Genomic DNA, 9,985 nt, shown 5'->3' with positions numbered 1-9,985 from the left:
CCCAGGAGCCCAGCCCAGCCCAGCAGATTAGGATGGCATTTTCATCCTTCCCACTCCTCTCCCCTGAGATATCCCTGGGTCCTCATGGCCAACAGCTCCTGAAAGAAAACAGCATCATGACTATGTCTAACTCATTTCTTGTACAAATATGCCCTGTGAAAGACAAACCTCAATTAGAAGCGGCATGGACATGGCATGCAGTTGATCACTGTGTTTTACTGTTCATCCATTTGCAACACCTTTCCTGCTGTTTGTTGGCCAAAAAAAAAAGAGAGAAATCTTTCCTTTTACATGTGCAGCTGGTTTTCTGTGGAAAGCTAGTGGGAGTTGGTGTAAAGGAGTTTTAACACTGAGTGGGTGGCTTCAGAGGAGAAGAGTGATGTGAAGAAAAGTGATGCAAGTCCCATGGGGCCAGTGTGTGCAGAAATGGGGTGGGGAGGCTGAAGAGGACCTTTGTCCACACAGTAACAGAACAGAACTCACTGGGAACATTCTGGATTAATACCAGTTACACAGTGCTGCTTTAATGTTTTGTTTAAACTCAATTATAAATAAATAAACAATAAACGCTTGCCGGATTCGGCCACTTTAAGCTCTCTCCAGGTATCTCTCCATTTTGCTGAACAAGTTCTGAAAACCTGAAGAGAATGACAGCAAGGCACAAGGCTCAGGAGGCTCTTTAGGTGGTAAGGAGCCCCAGGCGGCATTTGTTGCTGAGTCCGTCAACCTCCAGTGCAGAGAGAAGTTTGCACAAAGTGCTCAACAAGACAAAGGCAGAAGTAACAGTGAAGTTACTTGGAGTATTAATGGGCCCACTGAGGAACATTAACAAGCCAGCTTCCCAAGGGACTTGTTAGAGCAGATAATTGGAAGCCATGAGTACAGGCAATGAAAGGCACTGGCATGGTGGCTCTGATGCTGAGAATCTCCCCCTTTGTCTTATGAAGAAGAAAGGCCTGATCTCTAGACATTGGCAGGGAGATCCTGTCTCTCATATTGGCTTAGGGCCCTTCCTGGGGCAGTGGATGGAGAACTGTATGATGTCAAATAAAAGACAAGAGGACTGATGATCCCAGGTTCTGCATGGGGTGCAAGGACACTGTGGGGTTCATGTCCCATGTGTGCCCTGTGTCTCATCACAGGATGTGGGATGTAAGAAAGGCCCAATCTGAGCAAGCAGTCAATCCCAATGAAACACTGAACTTCAGATCTCTCTGTTCCAGTGTCCTGTTTTGCACACCCTCCCATTGTTTGATGTTCTTTATATTATGTGGTGCCCAGAAGAGCACCCAGTGCTCCAGGTGTAGAAATGTAGAGCAGAGAGGGATGATCCTTTCCCTCACCCAGCTGGCAATACCTTACGTGATGCACTCCAGAGGACTGTTGGCCTTCCTAGCTTCCTGGGCACATTGCATACTCAAATTCAATTTGATGCTGAGCAGGACCTCTAATCCTTTTCAGTCAGAATCCCCTCCGTTGTTCCTTATCCTGTCAGTGTATATGTCCAGGGTTGCCCCTATACAGGCGCACAATCAGGCACTTGTTATACTTTATGCACTTGGTGCATAGTACCAACTGGTACCCACTTCTATGATTGTCCACATCTCTCTGCAAGCCCTCTTCACCCTCAGTGGATGCAACAGCACCTCCTCATCTGGTCTCATCAGCAAGCTTGCTCAGAACATCTTCAAGTCCTGCATGCAAGTCATCCACAAAAACATGATAGTAAAGTGGATCTAAAATGCAGCCCTAGGGAGCCATTACAGTGACCATCAACCAGCCTGATGAAAACTATTGACTATAATCCTTTGGGCCTGACCTAATGGGCAACTGATTACCCACCATGTTCTGTTTCTGTCTAGCCGTATGCAGGACATTCTGCTCAGAAGAGTGCTGTAAGAAACAGTATCAGAAGCTCTACTGAAATCATCAAGGATAACATCAACTGGCTTCCCTTGGTCAGCTAAATGGATAAATGTGTCATAAATGACCTGAATTTAAACAGGACCGTCCCCTCAGGAACTTGTGTTGGCTGTGATCAATGGCAGAATTTCCTTCAGCTGTTTTTCCATAACTCCCACCATCACTGTCTCCATAGTTTTACCAGGCACTGGAGTGAGACTGGCAGGTTCATAATTGCCCATATTATCTTTCTCTTTCTTCCTTACAATGAGACAACATTTTCCAGCTACCTGTCAACTGGCATGACCCTAGACTTCTTTAGATGCAATTGAAATAAGAGCCCAGAGCATACTAAACTGTCATCATTGCAAGAACATTGATGTGCCATTGCTTTGCAATGCCGTGAACTCCAGAGTATGCCACAGATGGAGCAGAGAGGAAGATCTGCCTCTTCCGTTGCGAACTCATCCATTTGGTAAGCAGAATAGCACTACATGATACATGGGGACTGTGTCTCTGCTCTGCTCTGCTCACAGAGGAACGGTGCGGGGGGTTGCGCTCATGTCAGTGCAGATAAACTCACTTTCTCTTCAACCCTTTTTCCTCTGCAAACATTTCCACTATTTGTACCCTCATTTACACTTCCACATACCCTCCGGTACACTTCCATACGCCATCAACAATTACACTTTATTATACCGTCAAGACAGTTTGTCAAACAATACTGTTTTTAAGATCCCATATACACCCTTACTACCATTTATCTTTCCATTAACAGTCTGTATTGTCCAGTTATAAACACCTCAATGCAGAACCAGCCCTGATTGTCCCACCTCTCTCACACAGATCCTTGCAAGCAGAACATAGTATTACATAAATTGGTTGACACTCATTAAATATATATATATATATAAAGTATGTTATGAATAAAAGGAAGACTAGGGAGACTGTGGGTACCCTACTAAGTGAGGGGGGTATTCTGGTGATGGGGGATGCTGTGACGCTGGAGATACTGAACGCCTTCTTTGCTTCTGTCTTCAGTGAAAAAGCTCTCCCTCAGGAATCCCAGAGCCTGGAGCTTAGTGAGAGGGTCTGAGGAATGAAGACTTGCCTTTAGTCAGGGAAGAGCTGGTCCATAAGCGCCTAAGCAGCACTAAGGTCCATAAATCCATGGGACATGATAAGGTGCATCTGTAAGTGCTGAGAGAGCTGGCAGAGGTGATTGCTGAACTGCTCTCTGTAATCTTTGAGAGGTCTTGGAGAATGGGGGAGGTGCCTGAAGACTGGAGGATAGCCACTGTCACTCCGGTCTTCAATAACGGCAAGAAGGAAGATCTGGGTTGTTACAGTCTAGGCTGCCTCACCTCTGTCTTTTGAAAGGTGATGGAACAGCTTGTGCTGGATGCCATCTCCAGACAGCTGGATGAAAAGGAGGTTATCAGGAGTAGTCAGCATGTGTCCACCAAGGGGAGGTCATGCTCGACCAACCTGGTAGCCTTCTATGACATTTTCCATGGCTGGGTGGATGGGGGGAGAGCGATGGATGTCATCTACCTTGATTTCAGCAAGGCATTTGGTACTGTTCCCCATGACATCCTTATAACAAAGCTGAGGAAGTTTGGGATAGATGAGTGGACAGTGAGGTGGGTTGAGAACTGGCTGACTAGCGGAGCACACAGTGTCATCGTTGGCGGTGCAGAGTCTGGTTGGTGACTTGTAACTAGCGGTGTTCCCCAGGAGTCAGGGCTGGGTCTAGTCTTGTTCAACATCCTTATCAGCAAACTTGACAAGGGAATAGAGGCCACCAACATCAAGTTTGCTGATGATAGGTAGTTGGGAGGATTGGCTGACACGCCTGAATGCTGTGCTGCCATTCAGCGAGACCTGGACAGGCTGGAGAGCTGGGCAGTAAGAAACCAGATGAGGTTTAACAAAAGCAAGTGTAGAGTCTTGCACCTAGGGAGGAATAATTGCATGCACCAGGACAGGCTGGGGGATGAGCTGCTGGAGAGGAACTCTGCAGAGAAGGACCTGGGTGTCCTGGTTGGCCAAGAGCCAGCAGTGTGCCCTCATGGCCAAAAAGGCCAATGGCATTCTGGGGTGCATTAAAAAGAGTGTGTCCAGCATGTCAAGGGAGGTGATCCTCTACTCTGCCCTGGTGAGACCTTATCTGGAGCACTGTTTCCAGTTCTGGACTTCCCACTACAAAAAAGACACGGACCTCTTGGAAGCACCCCTGCAGAGGGCCACAAATGTTGGTGAAGGGCGTGGAGCATCTCGCCTATGGAGAAAGTCTAAGTGAGCTGGGTCTGTTTAGCCTTGAAAAAAGAAGGCTGAGAGGGGACCTGATCCAGGTCTATAAATATCTGTGGTGTGGGGAACAAAGTCGTGAGTCCAGACTCTTATCAGTAATGTGTGGAGACAGGAAAAAGGGGAAATGGTAGGAACTGGAACATAGGAAATACTGCACGATTGTGTGCAAGAACTTCATTATGTTAAGGGTGACTGAGCACTGAAACAGGCTGACCAATTGGGTTGTGGAGTCTCCTTCTATGCAGATATTCATGTCCTGCCTGGCCGCCTACCTGTGCACGTAGCTGGTGTTCCCCAGGGGTCATTGCTGGGGCCTGTCCTCTTCAACATCTTTAGTGATGACTTGGATGAGGGCATTGAGTGCACCCTCAGTAAGTTCGCAGATGACACCAAATTGGCTGAGAGTGTGGATCTGCCTGGGAGTAGAAAGGCTCTACAGAGGGATCTGGACAGGCTGAAGAGCTCAGCTGAAGCCAATGGGATGAGGTTCAACAAGACCAAATGCCGAGTGCTGCACTTTGGGAGCTGGAATGGACTTCCCAGGGGTGTGGTGGATTCACGGACCCTGGAGGTGTTCAAGGAATGAATGGATATTGTGCTGAAGGACATGGATTAGTGGGAGCTATTGGTGATAGGTGAAGAGCTGAACTGGATGATCTTGTAGGTCTTTGCCAACCTTGGTGATTCTATCATTCTATGCTATTGTGTCCTTGTCTGTGTGCCCTTTTAGTTTCAGCAAACACTCTCTGGGAGGACTCACCACATGTCTGGAATTAGTCACTGACCACTAGAAATCTGGTGTTAAACTCAACAGATTTTAATGTACTGTCATGATGCTGTTGTCTTTCAGGAGCTGTTTGCCATGAGGACCCGGGGACATCTCAGGGGACACGTGTAGGAAGGATAAACATGATAAACTCTGCTGCTGAGCTGGGCTGGGCTCCTGGGACACAGGGAGCTCATAAAAGTGGGCAATGTTGTAGATAGACAGCCGTGCCCAGGAGCAGCTCTTGTGCACATCACAGCCTGTAGGTGACAGAAGGAGAGGAGAGAAAGGTGAGAGAGCTTACAGGATGTGTGAAGTGTGAGCAGCCTTCTGAGCCTGCTGCAGGAACATTGCTGACAGACCATGACAAGGTAAGTCTCACTTCAGACCATGAAGATGCTGTTCATAGAGGGTTAACTATAACTGGGACATTCAATAGCAGATCTGGCTTCAGACACTGCATGTTTCTTTACTGTGGAAAAAGACTTCTGCTCCAGCTGAGGGCTTCCGTGCTGTAGCATCAGAGCACAGCCCTGAGGGCTGCAGGCGGGTGCCCAGAGCTGTCCTGCAGAGCAGGGTCCCTGCTGTGCCCCAGGGGCTGTGTGCCGGCTATGGGACTCTGCCGCCTGCCAGGCTCAGCACTCAGCCTGCCCGGGGAGCTGTCCAGGGTGCTGCAGGGAGATGTGTGGGGAAAGGAGCCCCCCGGCAGGGCTTGTGCTGCCACAGCTGCTGCCTGGGGCAGGGGGATCACAGCTCCACTGCACAACTGAATGTTTCTGAGGGCCCTTTGCAAGAGTAGAGACAAGGCAGGGATTTTTCATTTACTGTTCTGAAAGAAGCCAAAAAGAATTGGAGGCAGAAATCTAAAAGGCTGTCAAATTAGAGCACAGCTCTAAGACTCGCAAATATTTTTTCAGTCCATCGGTTTTTTTGTCAACAGTCACACAGAATGTGCTTTCAGCCTCTCATTACTAAAAGAATACAAACAGTTTCAGTTCTTGTTGTTTTCTGCAGATATTAATAGTTCACTTGTCCTGCAAACAGGCTGATTTCTCTAAGGCACATTGAAGTGCACAGAGGCAGGGGCTGGGGTCTTGAAGTACTGCTGGAGTAAAGAGGAAAATATCCAGGAGGCTGGAATGTGATTAGGAAATGAGAAGAAAGTAAGAGCTCAATAATGTTCTGCTCTTTAAGGAATGGTGAAGCTCATGAAAATAAATTCAAGTTCTCGAGTTAAAAGAAAATTATCTAAAGGGAAAGGAAAACTTTTATAGTATAGAAGGAGTTTCTCTGAGAATGGTCTGGACTTGTCATTGTCTTCTGATTTCTGAACAGTGCTCCAAGCCCAGGAACAGCAGATGCCCAACAGCAGCTCTGTCAGCGAGTTCCTCCTGCTGCCGTTGGCAGACACGCGGCAGCTGCAGCTCCTGCACTTCTGGCTCTTGCTGGGCATCTACCTGGCTGCCCTCCTGGGCAACGGCCTCATCAGCACAGCCGTAGCCTGCGACCGCCGCCTGCACACCCCCATGTACTTCTTCCTGCTCAACCTGGCCCTCCTCGACCTGGGCTGCATCTCCACCACTCTCCCCAAAGCCCTGGCCAACGCCCTCTGGGACACCAGGGCCATCTCCTACGCAGGATGTGCTGCACAACTCTTTTTCTTTTCCTTCTTCATGCCAGCAGAGTATTCCCTTCTCACCATCATGTCCTATGACCGCTACGTTGCCATCTGCAAGCCCCTGCACTACGGGACCTTGATGGACAGCAGAGCTTGTGCCACCATGGCAGCAGCTGCCTGGGGCGCTGGGGTTCTCAATTCCCTGCTGCACACTGCCAGTACGTTTTCACTGCCTCTCTGCCAAGGCAATGTTGTCAACCAGTTTTTCTGTGAAATCCCCCAGATCCTCAAGCTCTCATGCTCAGCCTCCTACCTCAGGGAAGTTGTGCTTGTCATTTTTAGTTTCAGTTTAGCCTTTGGCTGCTTTGTTTTCATAGTTGTGTCCTATGTGCAGATCTTCCTTGCTGTGCTGAGGATGCCCTCTGAGCAGGGACGGCACAAAGCCTTCTCCACGTGCCTTCCTCACCTGGCTGTGGTCTCCCTATATGTCATCACTGGCTTTTATGCCTACCTGAAGCCCCACTCCGCTTCCTCCCCACTCCTGGATCTGACAGTGGCACTTCTGTATGCAGTGGTTCCTCCAACACTGAACCCTATTATCTACAGCATGAGGAACAGGGAGATCAAGCAAGCTCTCAGCAAGGTGTTGCAACATGCACTATTCCAGCTTCAATAACGTGCACATCTTCCTCACAGGATTCCCAGTGATGGTTCTTTATGTTTTATTTGTGTTTGTATTTTTGATTTTGTGTGATACAGTACTCTGCGAATGTGTTGCAGTATGTTTCACTACTTCCTTTCTACCTAATTTCCTTTTTCTTACTCCAAGAGCTCATGTAAACATGGAACCAGATTCCCTCAATTGGTTAAGAGATAAATAAAAAGCTTTCAAAACTGACTTTTCCTTAACTCTTCTCTCTTTCTACCTTGTCTGTTTCTGGGGGAGTTACAGCCACAGACAGCAGCACAACGTGCTCTTTTCAATCCTGCTTTGTTTACAGTGCCACAGTGCTCTCTAGTCCTTGCATTTGAGCAGGCTTGAAGCTCCTGCATGTCTCACAACAGTTCTGTTGTCTCTACAGCAGTCTGTAGCCGGCAATATGAACGGCTGTGTCTGCGCTGGTCTCCTTGCTGGCACTGTCATGGAGTTATCTAGATCAGTCGATGGCAGAAGGGGCAGTAGGCCTGTGGGCCCCCTGTCCTCCAACAAAGGGGAATGGAAAAAGGAATGGTTTAGGGAGATGGGAGCTGGGCTCAAGGAAACAGATCAACAGCAACGACCTAACGAGGAGAACTTGTTTTACAAACTATGATATGTGGAATACCAATAGGAAAAACTACAAAACCATGGCATTCCACCCCTTATTCTGCATCACTATATCATGCTTAGAAAACATATTTATATAGAAATAAACAATAATTAAAATGCAATACACATACAGGTCTGTATACATATATATACACAGAATTACTGACGGCACTCCCCCAACATCAAATTCCCTTGTGGTACATAGTGAACATCCCAGCCTTTCTGCATCACCCACCAAGTGCACCCAGGTCCCTGGGCAAAATCAGTTCCACTGAGAGTTTCACCTTTTCCGGAGGCTGGAAGGACCCAAACAGCTTTTCCCAACATGTTCCTTACATGTACAACAGGGACCTTATCTCCTTCTATAGCGTGTAGGGGGCTGGATTGACTAGGACCATCACGACTGACAGATCCTCTAGTATTGACAAACCAAGTGGCTTCTGCCAGATGCTTTTCCCAGTGCTTAAATGTTCCACCACCCATTGCTTTCAACATAGTTTTCAACAACCCGTTATATTGTTCAATTTTACCAGAAGCTGGTGCATGGTAGGGAATATGATAAACCCACTCAATGCCATGATCTTTGGCCCAAGCATTTATAAGGGAATTTTTGAAATGTGTCCCATTATCAGACTCAATTCTTTCTGGGGTGCCATGCCGCCACAGGACTTGTTTCTCAAGACCCAATATGGTGTTTTGAGCGGTAGCATGGGGTACTGCGTATGTTTCACGCCACCCAGTGGTTGCCTCCACCATGGTAGGCACATAGCATTTACCACTGCGAGATCGTGGCAAGGTGATATAATCAACCTGCCATGTCTCCCCTTATTTAAACTTTTGCCATCACTCTTCCCCCCAGAGAGGTTTCATCCTCTTGGCTTGTTTAATTATGGCACATGTTTCACAGTCATGAATAGTCTGTGCAATAGCGCCCATAGTTAAGTCCACCCCTCGGTCTCTGGCCCGCTTATATGTTGCATCTCTTCCTTGATGGCCTGAGGTCTCATGGGCCCATCGAGCTAGAAATAATTCACCCTTGTTAGCCATTTCAAATCTATTTGAGCCACCTCAATTCTGGTAGCTCGATCTTCCAGATTCTTTAGTTGTTCTTCAGTGCCCTGACTCGTGGGCATGTGTGCATCCACGTGACACACGTTTACAACCATACCTTTTGTTCGGGCAGCAATGTCTTTCCACAGTTCAGCAGCCTAAATTGGTTTACTCCTCTGCTGCCAGTTTGATTTTTCCCACTACTGTAACCACCCCCATAAGGCTTTTGCTACCATCCATGAGTCAGTATAAAGATGAAGCATCGGCCACCTTTCCCGTTCAGCAACATCTAAGGCCAGCTGCACAGCTGTCTGTGTGGACAACCTGTCGTGTGGGGCTCCACACAGCAGCCTTCTATTTGCAATGCTTCCCTACAATAAGACATGATCCATCTGTGAACAGGCATATTTCTTTTCATTTTCTGGTAGTTCATTGTATGGTGGGGCCTCTTTGGCGCGTGACACCTCTTCTGCTGGTGATGTTCCAAACCTTTTACCTTCAGGCCAGTCTATGATCACCTCTAAAATTCCTGGACTATTGAGGTTCCCCATTCGTGCTCGATGTGTAATCAAGGTAATCCACTTGCTCCAGGTGACATCGGTAGCATGATGGGTGGAGGGAACCTCCCCTTTGAACATCCAGTTCAGCACTGGCAGTCGAGGTGCCAGAAGGAGCTGTGTTTCAGTACCAACTACTTCGGAAGCAGCCCGAACCCCCTCATATGCGGCTAAGATCTCCTTCTCAGTTGGAGTGCAGCACTCTTCAGACCCCTTATACGCTCGACTCCAAAATCCCAGGGGTCGGCCTCGGGTCTCTCCTGAGGCTCTTTGCCACAAACTCCAAGTGGGACCTTTCTCTCCAGCAGCAGTGTAGAGGATGTTCTTTACATCCTGTCCCGTCCGTACTGGCCCCAAGGCCACGGCACGGGCTATCTCTTGTTTTATCTGCTCAAAAGCCTGCTGCTGTTCAGGGCCCCATGTGAAATTGTTCTTTTTCCGCGTTACGTGATAAAGGGGGCTTACAGTGA

Source organism: Excalfactoria chinensis, unplaced genomic scaffold, assembly GCF_039878825.1.
Source record: "Excalfactoria chinensis isolate bCotChi1 unplaced genomic scaffold, bCotChi1.hap2 Scaffold_68, whole genome shotgun sequence".
Taxonomy (NCBI): domain Eukaryota; kingdom Metazoa; phylum Chordata; class Aves; order Galliformes; family Phasianidae; genus Excalfactoria; species Excalfactoria chinensis.
The sequence above is the reverse complement of the archived record's forward strand: the minus strand, read 5'-3'. Positions refer to the sequence as shown.